This window comes from Lepidochelys kempii, chromosome 6, assembly GCF_965140265.1.
Source record: "Lepidochelys kempii isolate rLepKem1 chromosome 6, rLepKem1.hap2, whole genome shotgun sequence".
NCBI classification, from domain to species: Eukaryota; Metazoa; Chordata; order Testudines; family Cheloniidae; genus Lepidochelys; species Lepidochelys kempii.
In genome coordinates this window covers 130,594,755-130,612,013 of record NC_133261.1, presented here as the reverse complement: position 1 = coordinate 130,612,013, position 17,259 = coordinate 130,594,755, and the positions used below count along the sequence as shown (strand labels likewise).

The 17,259-nt window shown below is 44.8% G+C and overlaps 1 protein-coding gene across 6 annotated transcripts in view; it reads right to left on the bottom strand.

Moving 5' to 3' along the window:
- Window positions 1-17,259, bottom strand: part of MDGA2 (MAM domain containing glycosylphosphatidylinositol anchor 2) — a 664,067-nt gene that overhangs the window by 190,796 nt on the left and 456,012 nt on the right. The gene's annotated exons all lie outside the window — the stretch shown is intronic.

The following is a 17,259-nucleotide window of genomic DNA, read 5'->3' as shown; positions in this document are numbered from 1 at the left end:
CTTGTTGGGGTTTCTTGTATATAGTTGTTTGTAGGGTTCCGTTGTTGAAACTAATCACAGTGTTTGGGAAGTTGATGCTGATGTGGGAACGTTAGAGAGAGAGAGAGAAATTAATGGATGGGTGGTGGAAATCTATGAGGGAGTTTAGTTCGTCTGTCCAGAGAATGAAAACATCATTGTTGTATCTCAGCTATATCATTGATTTGTGGTGCATTTGCCAAGAAATTCTTGGAGGTGGCCCATGAAGAGTTGGCATATTGGGGAGCCATCCTAATACTCATGTTTGGACAAAGGGTTTGTTGTTGAATGTAAAATTGTTATGGGTGAGGATGAAATGGATGAGTTTGGTGATGTGTTTGGGGTTGATGTCTGAGTGTTGTCCATTGTCTTGTAGATATTTGATGCAGGCAGTGATGCCGTCATTGTGAAGGATAGTCATGTATAGGGCAGTGACATCCATGGTGGCAAGGACAGTGTTATGAGAGAGGCTGTTAATGCTGTGGAGTTTCTGGAGCAAAGTGGTAGTGTCCGGATAGAAGCTGGCCCATTGCGTGGTGAGTGGCTTGTTCCTCTGAATATTTATGAGAGCTGCCCATGGACAGGAGATGATGAGACAGCAGCAGCCTGGTTTTGTTTTGTATGCTTTTGTTTGGGTTTTGACCAAAAGATCCAGCTTGTTCAGATGGAGTTTTCTGGATGATCAAACCCATGAGAGCTAGGTTTGCAAAGTGGATAGCTTAAGTAAATCATCAGGTTAGAAATGAAATATTATCTCTACATGGTGTTCAACCAGAACTGCAGATCCCATCACCTTCTTTGATTGTAATTAATCAATGTCCAAGTTAAATGGACAACTATGCTGGAAATGATGCCCATAAAGAAAATATTAATTAACTCGTGTAGCTCCTTCCATGAGGTGTGGCTTACACCGCCTTTCTCCTCCCTGATGCTTGCTACTTGGATTGGCTTCTCCCCTCTCCTTACATGGGCTGGGTCTTGGGTTCTTTGTTGTGACACCGGGTACCTCCACCCTAGGTAACTCCTCACTGTGCCCAGGAGACACAGGATGCTGTCCCTGGGGAAAATGGCTAAATGTTACTACTGTGTTATGGACCAGGATGTAAGTGGTCTGGCCTAGTAGTCAGAGCAGGAGTCAGATCTGGTGGGTGGTGCAGGTGTCCAGGTTGGGGAATAGAGCCAGGGTGTCAAGACAGAGTCAGAAACAACAATCAAAGCTCAAAGTCAGAGCCGAGGTCAGGTACCAAATGCCAGAGCCAAGGGTCAAACCAGAGTCAGGCTCAGAAGCTGGAGTCAAAGCCAGGTTTGGTAACTGGTGTTTGAAGGTGAGGTGTAAGGGCAGGAACTGGAGGAGAGGCGAGGATGAAGCATGGAGCAGGAGGATGATGGGAACAGGAGAGAAGACAGGGGTGAGCAGGAGCAGAGCAGGAATCAGGAACAGGGGTGGGTGCAGGAGGCAGGCACAAGCAGGGGCCAATGCAGCCACAACAGAAAATCCCCTAGTTGCTCGGACAAACTTCCTGTGCCTCCTTCTGACTTAAATAGCCTGTTTGGACTAATCGGTGAAACCAGGTGATCCTCCAATCAGGGGTCCCTTGGGCGGTGCCTTGGCTGAGGCTACAGTCCTACTGGTTCTCAGCCCAACAGCTTTCAGCAGATGGGTGGAAGCCAGGATGAAGAGGCTGTCAGGGGACTGCCAGGCCTAGGTTCAAGACCTGGGACACCACACACTGCTGGCCTGGAGTATAAACCCCAGTAAAAAAGAAACAAAGTATATCAGCACGAACATCAGAAAGGAAACAACACAGCCCAAAACAACAATATAACAAAGTAGATTTTACTGGGAACAGGAAGATGGGATCTTGGGCAGATTCATATCCTGCTTCTTGTCCACTGTAATCCCCAGGTCCTTTTCTGCAGAACTGCTGCCAGTTAGTCCCCAGCATATAGCCATGCATGGGATTCTTCCTTCCTAAGTGCAGGACTCTGCACTTGTCCATGTTGAACCTCATCAGATTTCTTTTGGCCCAATCCTCCAATTTCTCTAGGTCACTCTGGACCCTATCCCTCCCGTCCAGGGTATCTACCTCTCCCCCCAGCTTAATGTAATCTGTGAATTTGCTGCGGGTGCAATTCATCATCATCATCCATTAATAAAGATGTTGAACAAAACCGGCCCCAGGACGGACCCCTGGGGCATGCCGCTTGATACCAGCTGCCAACTAGACATGGAGCCATTGATCACTACCCATTGAGCCCGATGATCTAGCCAGCTTTCTATCCACCTTATAGTCCATTCACCCAATCCATACTTTTTTAACTTGCTGGCAAGAATACTGTGGGAGACCATATCAAAAGCTTTGCTAAAGTCAAGATATATCACATCCACCGCTTTCCCCATATCCACAGAGCCAATTGTCTCATCATAGAAGGCAATCAGGTTGGTCGGGCATGACTTGCTCTTGGTGAATCCATGTTAACTGTTCCTGATCACCTTCCTCTCCTCCATCCCCCCACAGCACCTGATCCCCTAGCCCATGAGCCCCTACACCCATCCCATCCAAATCTGAGTGCATGGCACTGAAACCTGGGTCACTGTGCCACTCAGGCTTGGCCTGGCCAAAAACTGGTTGGGCCATGGCCCCCAGGTGCCCTCCCTGGTCTATGGCCTATAGATTGTTTTGTGGATGAGTAGCTCTAACATGTAACCGGACTTACGAATTTCCAGCTCCGACAATCACAAACCAAGGAAGTGAATTTTGTGGCTCCCAGGACTAAAATGAAGGAATAAGTGAGCAAATCCTCAGAATGACTACCAGACCAAGGTAATATCAATCATGACAACAGACATACAGCAAAGGAGGGGGCCGTGTCTATGATTAGCTGCTCGAGGGTTTGAAAACCAAGACTAAATATATGTCTTTTACAGAGGCTAAGACATTCCAGATTTAGGGCTTCCCAATCTTTAAATGTCTCTATTGTGAAGGAACCGAATGAATCTTAATTTACATGTGATTTGGGAGAACTGCCTAGCATTGCCCCAAACCAAGCTGAAACAGAGACGATCAATAAGACGGAAGACTTGGAGGCTGAATTAGCATTGACATCCCTAGCTTACTGTCTTTTTCTGAAAGATGACATTATTTGGGAGAACTCTACTCCGTGAGTCTGATTAGATCAAAAGCCATTTGGAAACTGATCTGTAGGGAACGAGAATAGACTTTGCATGGAAGTGATTTTGCGGTGTGTGTATGGTGACTGTGTGTGGTCAATGCATCATTACGATCTGGAACTACAGTGTGGCAGGATTCACAGGGACTGGTCAGGTGCTTCTGGAGACTTAACCCAAGGCTTTAATGGGCTCTGGTTGCTTATCAGTGGGGCTTGATGCAGGTTGTACATAAGAACTTATTCAATGTGTGTGAACTTGATTCATTTTTCTTGCTACTTTACATTTTCCTGTTGATATAGTCTTCCAGTTAAAGTCACTGCAGAAAATTAATAAGGAATATTTGTTTGGGAGCTACAGAATGGATATTGTCAGAATATCTGCTATATATACACCCACTGTGAAGAAGGTTTCAGAGTAGCAGCCGTGTTAGTCTGTATTCGCAAAAAGAAAAGGAGGACTTTTGGCACCTTAAAGACTAACCAATTTATTTGAGCATAAACTTTCGTGAGCTACAGCTCACTTCATTGGATGAAGAGAATTCTTACAAAACTAATTCCCTTAAACAGGGAGGGCTGGTGGGTTTTCTACCTTCAGAATCATGGAGTTTTCCTTGTAAAATGTGACAAAAACTAAAGGTCTTTTTTTTTTTTTTGCACCGCAAATTATTTAAAGTATTTCAGAAATATAAGATGCATGTCTTATTCTATTGGAGTCCCCTAAGTGACATGTGCTGTTCTCTGGAATTTGTTGAGAACATCAAAGATAATTCATAGAAAACATGTTTAATTGGATCATCAAATAAGCAAAGGGTTCCTTGAGAGATGAAAGTGTCTGGCATGGTCTGCTTGTAAGTCTGATCATATCATAAATACCATCACAAAACAATTTACTCAAGAACTGCATTATAATGCTAACTAGGAGTCCAGGAAGAAAAGCAAACTTCCCCAGCTTCAGAGTAAGCTATCTTAGTCCCCTATCACATCATCCTAAATGAGAACAGGCCTTTCTTACATGCATATCCGTAACTCGTGTTGGAAACAATAGGAGCCGAATCGGAGCAGATACGTCTTACTGGTCACCACAAGCAAGGAGAAAAAAAGAAGCAATGATGATAATCAAGGCTAATAAGTGAAAGGAAAATACACTCACCCATCGCATGGGAAAACACCCGGAGAATAAAAATTGCTTTTTAAATACCAAATCTCATTACTGAACTGCATGGTTATGAAGGGCCTCTATAAAGTTAGGAATTACTTATCCAGGGTGAAGGATCAGTACATATTTCCAAGGGCGTGGACTACCTGGAAATTACATCATCCCTAGAAAAGTACACCAGAGTCCCCTCCTCTCCCTAGACACAACAAACTGCCAAAAGTATGGGTGCCAAATTCCCCTCCATCTGGACTTTTATGGTTATTGATTTGAAAAGCTTCTCTATGTAAGCAGCGCTGTTAGAAATCTTATTTCCCTTACGTTTCATCAGTGGAGGAGCCTACCCCAGCCTCTGCATACGTTCACACAAGGCTTTCACCTTTCTCGGTAGAACCTGGAAGAGACAGAACAGCCACGGGCTCAGCAAGAGACTGAGCCCACAATGATACAGCTAAGTGGACGATAGCAACCGCCCTGCAGAGTAGCGGGGCTGGGCGCGAAGGAGTTGTGCAGTGGACACGGGGGGGAGGAATCCACACGCTGGAGCTGCTTTGTAGTGGACACTGCAGCCATTATGCTGGCTGTAGTAGACTCTATGGGTGAAGTCCTGGCTGCACTAAAGTCAATGCACAATAACCATCGGGGCTAGGATAATAATCAGTGCGGCTGGGATTTTACTCTGGGAATCCTAGCATGGCACACATGCAGGGCGGCAGGAAGGAGGATCCACACAGCAGCAGTCTCCATGTCCAGCTGCAGCATGGGGAGCCCGGCTCCCGCTAAGATGACATCTCATGTCCTGGCAGAGGTGAAAGTAAGCTGGTACACCCCGTTACGGCGTATCGGCAAGAGCCAGTGCACCGTACCGGGGTGAATCGGCTTCCCCAGGAACAATTAAAGGGCCTGAGGTGCCCAGCAGTGGCTGGAGCCCCCGGCCCTTTAAATTGCTGCCAGAGCCCCGCTGCCGGAGCCCTGGGGTAGTGGCAGTGGGGCTGGGGCGGCGATTTAAAGGGCCCCGGGCGGTAGCAGCAGCCGAGCCCTGGGCCCTTTAAATTGTCCCTGGAGCCCCGCCCCCACTTCCCCAGGGCTCCGGCAGGCTCCAGGGACGATTTCAAAGGCCCAGGGCTCCGGCCTTCTGGGGGCAGAGTTGGCCCCAGCCCAGCCCTGTACTGGTAAGTCCCTAGACTTACTTTCACCCCTGTGTCCTGGTCTCCTACCCTCTTGCGAAGCATAACTAACTGCACCAGCTGGGCTGCCAAAGAGCACGTCCTCTCTGAACACGGAACTCAGACAACTCTGCTGGGAGTAATGCAGCCAAGTGGGTTCTCAACTGGAATGGAATTGCCCCATAAACAAAGCTCATCTTATTACCATGAACACGGGGGCTGTTATAACAAATCCGGTGTCCTATCCGTTAGCTCCACCAGACGATAGTGACTCATAATGAGCACAACTGGGATCTAATTTCATCCCCATTGCTGCATGAAGGAGTGCGGGGCGGAGGAGAGCAGAGAACAGAGCAGGCACAAGGCCTTGCTAAACTTGGAATTAGTAGCAGTGCACAAAAATACAACTGCATGGAGGGAGTACAGAGCCACTTCCTTTAAATTATAGATATTGCAACCAAAAATGCTATGTTAAAAGGAGATTAAGGTTGCAAAGTCAAGCATTCAAAAGACAGGAAATACCAGAATTAAGGGGCTCTGTGAAAAAAATGGCACATGATCATGCGGTTAACGACTACATCACAATGAAAACATGAAATGGGGCGAATTTAAGGTTTCACAGGCCACCTTCGTCCTGCCATTCCTAACTTCATAGTGCTTGACTTTGCAACCTTAATGGTTCTCAGATAGAGTTTTTTGGATGTCGTATATTTATGTTGTAGGAACAAGCCCTCAAAGTGCTGTAAGCCAAAAAAACAGACTGCACACTCCCTCAGCAGCACTGTGCTTCTTGCACTGAGTGGGAAGCCAGAGGGCTTGACTTGCAGCCATCCTGTTGGCAAAGGTGAAGATCTAGCACTCATGACCTTAGAGCTAATTAAGAAATCAAATTATTTTAATTCCCTTTTCTCTTAGTGGTTTGGAGTTTTTGTTTGCTTGACTTTGTTTTGTATTTGTGATGTCCAACATATATATGTGCACCCGCAGGAGGTGTAGTATGATTAGGCTTCAAAAGATTACATTTTTATTGGTAAATATCGATAAACGTCAATGTCACTGTACACACACAAACCAATCAAAAGATCAGAATGTAAGAATGGCCATACTGGGTCAGACCAATGGTTCATCGAGCCCAGTATCCTGTCTTCCAACAGTTACCAGTGCCAGGTGCTTCAGAGGGGATGAACAGAACAGGGCAATTTATCAAGTAATCCATCCCCCTGTCGTCCAGTCTCAGCAGTTCGCAGTTAGAGGTTTAGGGACACCTGGAGCATGGGGTTACCCCCCAATCATCTTGGCTAATAGCCACTGATGGATCGATTCTCCATGAATTTATTTAAATCAGAACACATTTATCCTCCTGGCCTGTTCAACATCCCCTGGCAAGGAGTTCCACAGGCAGTCTGTGTGTTGTGTGAAGAAATACTTCCTTTTGTTTGTTTAAAACCTGCTGCCTATTAATTTCATTAGCTGACCCCTGGTTCTTGTGTTTCGTGAAGGGGTAAACAACGCTTCCTTAGGCACTTTCTCCACAGCATCCATGAGTTGAGAGACCTTTGTCCTATACCCCTTTAGTCCCTCCCCCCCCCCCAAGATGAACAGTCCCAGTCTTTTTAATCTCTCCTCATAAGGAAGCTGTTCCATACCCGTGTCATGGGATCACTCACCACACTGGCGCCCCCTGCTGGGTGTTTTGGGAATTTTGGGTGTTCCCTCGGGTGGTGGTGGCTCTCCCCTCCTCGCCTCCACCTGCAGGCCCGTTATGGCTCCTTTCAGTGTCTTCTTTGTGGCACAGCCCCCTGGCTGTGTCACCGTCCGGTCCCACCCCCCACACTTCCGGGGGACTCCTCCAACAAGAAACCAGCCACTCCTCGCAGTGGCTTGCCAGTGCCCAGCTGGGCCACTCCTTCAGCAGCTTGGGGCAGGGAGACCAGGGGCAGGCCTGCCCACTACTCCGGGCCCCGACCCAGGGACCTGGCTAACAGCAGCCCCTTCCTTCCCACTCACTGTCTCTATTCCCTGGGCCACTTTCCCGCAACCTCAGTTCCTTTCGCTCCTGCCTCTGGCTCCGGCTCCAGCTCCCTTGCCCTCTTCCCAGGGCCTCGAGCCTGTAAGTCCTGGCAGCCCGTCAGGAGCTCTCTAGAAACCAGTCTTCTCCCTAGGGCTCCCTGCAGCAGACTCTTCGCTCTGGTCTGCAGCTTCCTTTTATATGGGCTGGCTGGGCCCTGATTGGCTGGTCCAGCCGCCACCCTAATTGTCTGCAGCTGTCACCCTAGTTACCTGTTTCCCCTGCAGCCCCTCCTTTGGCTGCCTGCCACTCATCCTCCCTAGGCTGGTTTTAAACCCCCCAGGGCCAGGGCGGGCCAGGAGCCCCGTCACAACCCGTAATTTTTTTTGTTGCCCTTCTCTGTACTTCTCCCAATTCTAATATATCTCTTTTCAGATGGGGCAACCATAACTGAAGATAGTATTCAAGATGTGGGCGTACCCTGGGTTTATACAGTGGCATGATGATATTTTCTGTCTTATTATGATCCCTTTTCCTAATTGTTCCTAATGTTCTGTTAGCTTTTTTGACTGCTGCTGCACACTGAGTGGTAACAGCTAATTTAGACCCTATTATTTTGGATGTGTAGTTGTGATTATGTTTTCTAATGTGAACTGTTTTGCATTTAACACTGGATTTCATGTGCCATTTTCTTGCTCAGTCACCTAGGTTTGTGAGGTCCCTTTGTAACTCTTGCTTTGGACTTACCTATCTTGAATATTGTATTGTCTGCAAATTTTGTATTGTCTGCAAACTCTGCCATCTCACTGTTTACCCCTTTTGACTAATTTATTTATGAGTATGTTTGGAATTTTCCCCCTACAAGGACATTACATTTTATTCTATTATGGTCACTATTACTGAACAGTTCACCTATATTCACCTCATGGACAAGATCCTCTGCATCACTTTGGACTAAATCAAGAATGGTCTCTTCCTTGTGAGTTCAAAGACTAGCTGCTCCAAGAAGCAGTCATTAATGGCATGTAGAAAGTATTTCCATTGATAATATTCAAAATTTACAGATTGGCAAATTAAGAAAAATGCCACTTGAGAATTTTACTAGCTTTTGATTGAAGGCTCTTTACTTTGTATATTTTGACATGTGATATTGACAATTTGTGTTTTAAGGGCTAGAAAGCTTTAACTTTTTGAATCTCACTGTGTATTGTCATTAAATAATTATTGTCTGACCTCTCATTGTGAAAATTTAAATTGATAAAAATTGAAAAACATGGTTAAACCCCATAACTTTGCAGAACTACGAAGATGGAAATAGAAAATTGCAGTGAACATCGAAATACTGTCTGAACATGTGGGGAATTAAATATCAGCATTCAGTCAGTTTGTGTGTTCAGGGCCCAGATAACACTCAATAATCTTTGGCAGCCTTCAAACAAGTCAGAAGATTCCCTGAGAAATGGCAAACCTGTCATTCATTTCAAAAGAGATGATGTACATCTAGCAGCTGAAATGTAGGCAGGCTTGACTGATGTGCAAACGCATTTGGCTGCTGCCTGCTTTTTCCCAGGATTTCACCTACAGTTTATCTCCTCATGGAAGCACTTCGTGCAGGTTCTCTTTGCACAAAGAACATTGGAAGGTGGAACACATTCCCAGCTAGCCAGAGAAATGAGTGATGTGTCTCATTTCAGAAGGAAGCTAGAGCAGTGTGGGAAGAAGGAAGTACATGGTCACTAGCTCTCCCTGGAAGGAAGTGTCTGCAATAAGGTACAAGCAGGCCTGCATGTTCACAACTGACTAGTGAGTTCACTCATCTTGGCTTTTAGGTGCCCAACTGGAGACATCTTTAAAGGGCCTCCTTTTCTGACAGTGCTGAGCGACCCCTCTAGACAAATCAAAGGTGTCTCAAATTTAACTATCAACAATTAAGGCGCAAGCAATTTAAGCCTAGATTATTTTTCCATGTCTGTGAGGCCGGCTTTTCCCAAAACAGAGAGACTTCACCCTGCCTTGACTCTCCTTGGGCTACATCTTTACTGCTGAGCACTTGGAGTCCAGCTGGAGCTCTCTCATGGAGCATTCCTCCAATTCTCCCTCAAGCCCACTAGCGGGGGCTACAGAAGGGCTCTGTATCCACACCCATCCCTCCCTTTGTCTCAGTGACACTCCTCTCCTCACTTTGCTGTGGGGTCAGAGAGATAGCTCTCCTCACCCCCCACCCCCCACCAGCCTGCACTGTCCATCTGTAATAACCAGGACGCAAGCAGCCTTCAAAATGCAGCTGGCAGCTAGGAATGACAAGGGCCTGTTGAGGCTGGATAAGCCCCGTCTTAGCCAGTCCAGAAGAGGGAGGGTGCACAACCCCCAGTCCTAGGACTCTCAGTCCCTCTAACCACATCACAATGGAGTTTTGTTTGGGGGGTGCATAGTGAGTTGCTTGGAAGGAGGAGGGTCCTACAGTCGCAGGCCTGCACAAACATCTCCAGTACCCGCCATGGGCAGCATCTGCAGATGGGCCAAAGAGCTCATTTATATCAGCTGCCCCCTGTTGCTCCATGGGGACCCACCCGCATTGTCCCTGAAGGGCAGCTCAGGGGCACCTTCCACACTGTCTGCCCAGCCTTAGGATCAGAGCTCTCCCAGGCTGGAGGAAGGGGCCACCATCCTCTTTACATCAGTGTCAAACAGGGTCAAGATTTGGCCTCCTGCTTCCCTTTGGTTTCCCACCCTCCCATACTGCGCCGTTTGTCCAATTTCATGTGAAATATCTTGGCTCAAATGAACATGAAGAAATGGCCAGCTGCTGTAGCATTCAAAAGTGCAGTGTGCCAACACAAACCAAACCCAGACCACACAACTGTTAATACATAGGAGGTTTCTGGAGATAAAATTGTACCCATTTTGCACAGATTGGTGCATATAAATGCATGACTTGCTTAATTTATCAATTCTACGAGTCAGGTTCTGAAACTACGCAGGAGAGCTCCAGAGGAGTCTGGCTTAGCTCAAACCCCACATTCTGGCTCTGCAGCCCTGTACATTATACAGGGAGGCACCAACCGTTAGGACTCTTTCTTTCTGTTTCTTCATTCGTTCTCATTGCAAGAGCCATGTTCAAAAAAAGTGCTTTTGTCATCGTTTTGGCAGCTGATTGGAATAAACCCCTCTGCTTTAAAAACATCTTTAATATGATAGGCTGTTAAAATCGTTACCAATAATTTAGGATTTTTTCAATCATTTAAATGCATGTGCTCCAGATTGTATTTTACCTGCTGTTCTAGGGAACATTTTCAACAACAGACACAATGAATCTTATGAGGTTCTCCCAGTGACCACTGGATAAGAAAATATGCAAAATTATCCTACTTTCATTAATAAATTTCCACTTTGCCAATGCTTGCATATTCATCACCTCTACAGGTCACCGGAGACACACTGATTTTGACCTGGGTAAATGTCACAATACTGCTATTATTTTGCTTTACTGATCCAAGTTTTGCCAGTGTTTCTACACATTTTTTCAATGATTTTTCCCTCCCTTGTTATGTTCACATAAATTATATATAGAGTCACCGTTGTTTATTTACCATGCTAACATTGCGCACAGCAGCCTTTCTCCAAGAAACTTTCCCCCCTTTTTTTTTTACTCTCTGCGCTGGCTAGAATTCTGACAAACATCAGGATTAAAAACCAGCACACTGGAAACACCACTTGTAGCCTGAATCCCAAGGAGAGCAAGTACGGACATCTCAATGGTCTGAATAATGACGGAAGGCTAAACAGAGCCTTCAGGCTCAGCCCTGAGTATACGGGGGTGTCTGGCTGCCACATCAGAGCAGCCCTGGAAAGGAATTTTGACTCTGAAAGCAGCAATTCCTTTCTTGCTTAACTTTGTCTCTGGAGTAGGGAAGCAAGTTACTGCAGCCCTTGGTTGGCTATAACTTCTTGCCAGTGAGCAGAGCGAGTACAGGCAAGGCTCTGACCACTCACCACCTTTCTCCATCTCCTCCTTGCTCACTTACTCACAGGAGGACTACTCGGAGAAGAGAGACTGTACTCCAAACTCCAGTTAAGGATGGGCAGGGTCATGAGCTAACTTCCCCTTGCTACCCTGCTAGTTTAAGTATTGCAAGAATACAATCTAGTCATAAATATTTAAAGAAAATGGTGCAGTATTGCCAAACTCAAGCGTTCAAAATTTTTGAATCCAGACCCCTCAAAAACCATGAGACTGGCTTTAAAAAAACATGAGTTTAAAAATAATATGTTTTGGATTCTTTTTCTTTGCCTTCTGTTTTTTGAACTAGCAGGGCGCTTTCAGGTCACATTTTGCAGCTTCGCTCCACAAGGGCTAGACATTTACTTTAAAAAAATACAAGCTGAGATTCACTAGACTCCAGGAGCTGGGTCCTTATGAAATATTGTGAGTCGTAAGATAAAATGGCAAGAGTTGGCCACACTTGTATTGAATTGTTTGCATAGTCAAACTTGTACTGGCTGAAAACATTAGTTACAAACCCCTTTCCCTGCACACTGAATAAGATATTATTTAACATGAAGCAGATTTGTAATTGGACTACATCTTGAGCTCTCATACCCAGAAGATTCTATGCAACTATTCACCACCTTTGCTTAGTATAGCCGCAAAGGTGAGATATCAAGAAAAGAGCAATTTTCCTGAAGAGAGTATTGAAAAAAATGATCAAAATGCCCTAATGGAACAGCACCGAGAAAGCAATCCTCCCGGGCAAAAAGTCTTCAGAGAAAGAGCCTAAGGCACAGCATACTATAAAAGCTGCAAGGAGGCAAAATGCACCATAAAAATCAAATGAAAAGTTAAGATGGGAGAAAGAAAAGTTCATCAGTTTAACAAGTAAAAATGGGATGATAATGACCAACAGGAGAAAAAACGCACAGGGGAAAAAAAAAGGCATCAACAGACAAAAGCTGCTAAATGCTAAAAGTGCAGAAACTATAGCAGCAGCCGTAAAACCAGGACCTTTGCTGGGAACAAAGATGTGGCAAAACAGAACCTTTGCTGAAAAGTTCAAATTTCTCAGTGAAATAAATGTAATGAGACACGTCTTCACAATGATAAGACTGTAGTATTTTCATACATGGCTTTTAATCATCCACTGCAAATGCTGTAGGTACCCTACAAAATATGACATTAATATCAGGATGGTATTGAAAAGACCTAACCGAGATTGCTGTCCCACTTTGCTAGGCACCAGGCAGCCTGGACAACTACCCTGAACCTGACAAAGGGTACCAGCATATCCAGCTTGTGAAGAGGTCTTAAGTGAACTTTTCTTTTACCACCTCTACTCAGCCTTTTTCAATTCGAAGGCAAGGTGAGCCCACCTCACCCGTAGTGTTGTGTGTGAAACAGCACTTTCCTTATGCATTTCATGGTCCTGCAAGTTTGTGGTTGGATTTTACTTGTAATCCTAACACTCAATGTGGGGATATTCTAACTAAGCATTTCCTAGCATTCCAATGATTGAGTCTGGAGCTTTGACGTCCCATGTTCCTCAAGGCAATGAGGAACATAAGGCCACTGGCTGTATAAAAGTTGTTTGTAAGTGAATGTTAATGAACAGGCTGGGGAAAAATAGCTATGGGGTCAAGCCAAAAACTGTGGATCCAGGTCTGAACTTTGAACGGCCCTGAAGTCGGGAGATATTATGATCCAAGATTTGCTTTGGTCTATTATTAACACCATTTGCAAAATTTAAATCTGGATCCATTTTCGAATTTCAATCACTCCTAAAGTTTGGGGATCTGTGATTTTGCTTTGGACACAATTCTAGAACCAAAGCAAAGATAACAAAGGCAAAGAGTAGCATCTTCATTATTCTGAAATTAAAAGTTTACATGTCACTTTTATTACGTCTGGGAGTTCACTGGTAAAGTCCAAGCACCAAAATAATTACAAACTAGCACAGAAATATTTAGTGAAAAATAAACCTCTAAATGTAGACAAAAGCTAATAGCTAATAACCAATAAGGGAATTAATTCAGAAAACACTGAGCCAAACAGCCCAGGGAATGTACTAGATTCTATAACCTCCATCTGGAGTGTCAATCAGTATCATTCAAATATAGTGTGGCCTCAGGCTTCTGCTAATGCCTCCACTGCAAACATGAGAAGAAAAACGCTAAGGCTTTGATAAGCTTGGCCTTTAGGATTTGATCTAAATAATATGGCTGTAAATGACAAACACGGATTTACTTTGTGGCCTCTGTTTGTTTTAAATTTGATTCTTTTTTAAAGGAAGCATTTTTTTCTGGAATTATCAACCTGCCCTAAATAGCTTTCTAATCAACTGCCATTAGATTTCTCCCTTTTCCATTTTAAACAGAAAATTAAGAAATACATTTTCAAAGTCAAGAGATGCCCACAAATGTCTGAGCTGTGTACGCACACACCCACACACCAACATGACCTGTGTCAGGACAGTTAATTAGAATGTTATTCACAGACATGCAAATATCATTGGGAGAGTTCGGTACCTCACTGTTGCACAGATAAAGCAGAGCACTCTCTTGGGTGTGGATGTTAATTGATAGTTACTGTGTTAGCAATATTAGCTTGAGATGAAAGAGGTGGTGATGGTACACCATCCTCTGGGATTTTCTGTTTGTGATCCCGAATATAGTTAATGGAGCAATGCCATTAACTCCTCAGATTGTATCAGCCAATGACATGAAGAAGTTTAGTGGACAGAGGTTACTAAGAAATTAGTTTTGTTGCCGTGCATGGAGAGGAGGAAATGTCCCAATTCTCTGGAAGTGTAACTTCACTGAGATCAGTGAAGTCAAGCCAAGAGAGTGTTTGGACCAAAGTCTTTCACATCGATAAATGGCTCAATTTCTGCTCTGTGCTGAAATTCCAAGGTCAGCAGGGAAACTGTTTCATCCTCATATTCATTTGGACTCATCTGCCCTTGCAAGAGACATAACTATAAAAAACGGGAGATGTTCCTAATTTCTTTTGTTGCAATAATGAACATTAGACCAGGGTCCATACTCTGCATGAGGGCCTGATTCTCAGCTTTCATTTATTATTTATATTCCAGTGGTGCCTAGAGGACTGAATGGATATCAGGGCCCTATCATGCTAGGTACTGTACGGACACATAGTAACAGACAGTCCCTGCTCTGAAAGACTTACAGTCTAAATAGACACTATGACAAATAAGACAGCCCATGAACTCCATCTTATTATAGGGATGCTAAACAACCCTAGGTCGCATTGACTGCAACCGGTGTTCAGTAATTCTGAAAATCCAGGGTGATGTTATTTCAGCTATGTAGGAGGCATGCAAATATTTCTTTTCCACTTCACTTTGTGAAGACCTAGCAAAAGTACAGGCCCACAGGCAAAATTCCTATTCAAGTCAGGGGTACTGTAGAATAGCTACCAAATTAGACCTTAAAGGGTGTGCAATGCTACATAGTTTAGACCGCTCCTTGCTGAATAATAATTAAAAAATGACAATATGTTTTTTTTCCAAGAAACTCTGTGGTGTTTCAGCTTTCTGCTGCCAAGACTCCTTAGAAATCCTTATATGCACAGATTTATTCATTTTCTTTAAGGAACCCATTTTTATGTGCTTGTCACCTTCCAGACCGGTGAGGGGTTGTGTCCCTGTCTGCCCTGGGGTGTCTCACAATGCTTTGCTGTTGTAGCTCCCAACCTGGGCAACTCACAAGCAGCCTGCCAGCAGGCACATCACCCCTGAGTGTGTGTATAGCTGCAGCCCTGGCCCAGCCGCTCTGACCCCAGCAGCCTGTCAGCAACACTCCAGTCACACTCTGGCTTCCTCCAGCCTTGGTTAGTACTTGCCGGGTGACCCCAACACACTCCCAGTCCCAAGTATTCCCCAAAACATGGGTTCTGCACTGTCCTGCCCTCCCCTGGGTGGTTCAGATATCAGAGGTTTGCTGTCCCTGTAAAGGGTCAATATGCAACAGTTTGCTACTTTAACTGGCATTACCCAAACCATTCAGTTGAAACTCAATATGGATTAGTTTTGATTAAAAAATAAACCAAGTTTAACTACAAAGAGAGAGAGAGATTTTCAGTGAGTACAAATATATGGTATTAAAGTCAGATATGGTTACAAGAGACAAAAATAAAACACTTTCTAGTAGCAAAACTTAACAAGCTCGACTAGGTTCAAGGGAAACTCCTTAACACATGTTCCCAGCAACAGGACTGACCAAATTCTCAGGCCAGGATCCCTCCCAAAGTCAAAGGGCTGATTCCTTGGTCTTCTTAGGTGAGAGAGAGAATGTGTGCACACAAGCAAGCTTGGGCTATTTTTGCCCCTCACTTTCATCATCCAGTCTCCATTTTCCCGAGGGTTACCCCTAGATAAAGCTCATTCCAGCTGTGAGGACAGAGACAGAGTCTCGCGGTGAAAGAGGTTCCATATTGTTGTTTGCTAAAATGCAGATCGAGCTGTTCCTGCCCCTCTTTGTTGCCGAAGAATGGCCATTTTACAAGTGATTGCCAATCAACTTTGATGACCCCTGTCTAGAGGTGTCCGCTTGTTGTCGTCTTTCAGAAACCAGTTTACCTCCTCCCCAGACTTGTCTGCTAAACACACTGTAGTCATAATTTCATCTTATGTTCATAACTCTCAATACGCATTTCATACATGCATTACACAAGACTACTGATGATCAGTGTGTTGTTAGTTTTTCAGTCATATGTCACAAAGCATGCTTTGCACAAAGATTATTACAATAATGTATAGGGTGTGAATACAGGGGTGTCTTCGGTCACAGCGCTCCATTCTGCTAGTAAGGCACAGCACACCCTAACCCTAAACTCCTGGAGACATTGATTCTCATGCAGAAGCAGAGACAATGCTTTGACAAGACACAGTATGTTCTGCCCCTGCTACCCAGAGTGGTAAGAATGGCAGGTGCAGAAGGCAACTAGTTACTTGCTCCTCTCTCCTCCCAGCAGTCTAGGTCTGACAGAGGGGGCAGTCTCATACCATCCTTCACTCACAGAAACTCCAGGCTGCCACGACTGACCTGACCCCAGCATCCAGGGATCACAAAGGAGGCATAAAGTCCCTTTTGTGCTTCCTCTTAACCCTCCTCTATGTGCTGAACACTTTCCTTCCATGGCATAAGATCTGGCCCCAAATGCCTTTTCCTTCAAATGTTGCTCTTTCCTCTTTGGCAAGGATTTATATTTATATTTAATTTCTGTTCTTTAGGTAGCACTGGCCAATATGGTCCTGTCCTTTGCTTCCCAGTACAGCAGGACATCACAGCAGTAGGGTGAGATGCTTAGTGAGTATATAATCCCTCTGCTAGTTCCACAATAGCACAGCACTAAAATACTGTAGGTCCCCTATAACGTGGGGCTTAGAGAGACAGACAGACAGAGACTGACAGTACAGTTGTGCGTTTTAAAAAGTCTATTTCGAGGTCAGAGGACTGTCTCCTTGTCTTTCCTATAGACTTTGTACAAAAAACCGCACAAGCATCCCAGGATGCCTTTCACCCAGGCTGTAAAGACCAAGCTTAACATGAGTTCAATTACAGAAGCTGCCTATATTGCTCGCTGGTTTCCCTTCTCACCTCTATATCTCTACTCAATCTGTACATTAGGTATTTTCTGACTTTACTGTAATTTATAAGCAGAGGGACCCGAGTAAAGGATTTACCTGCTTGTTAAAGGGTACAGTATGGACAGACTCACTGTGTCACTA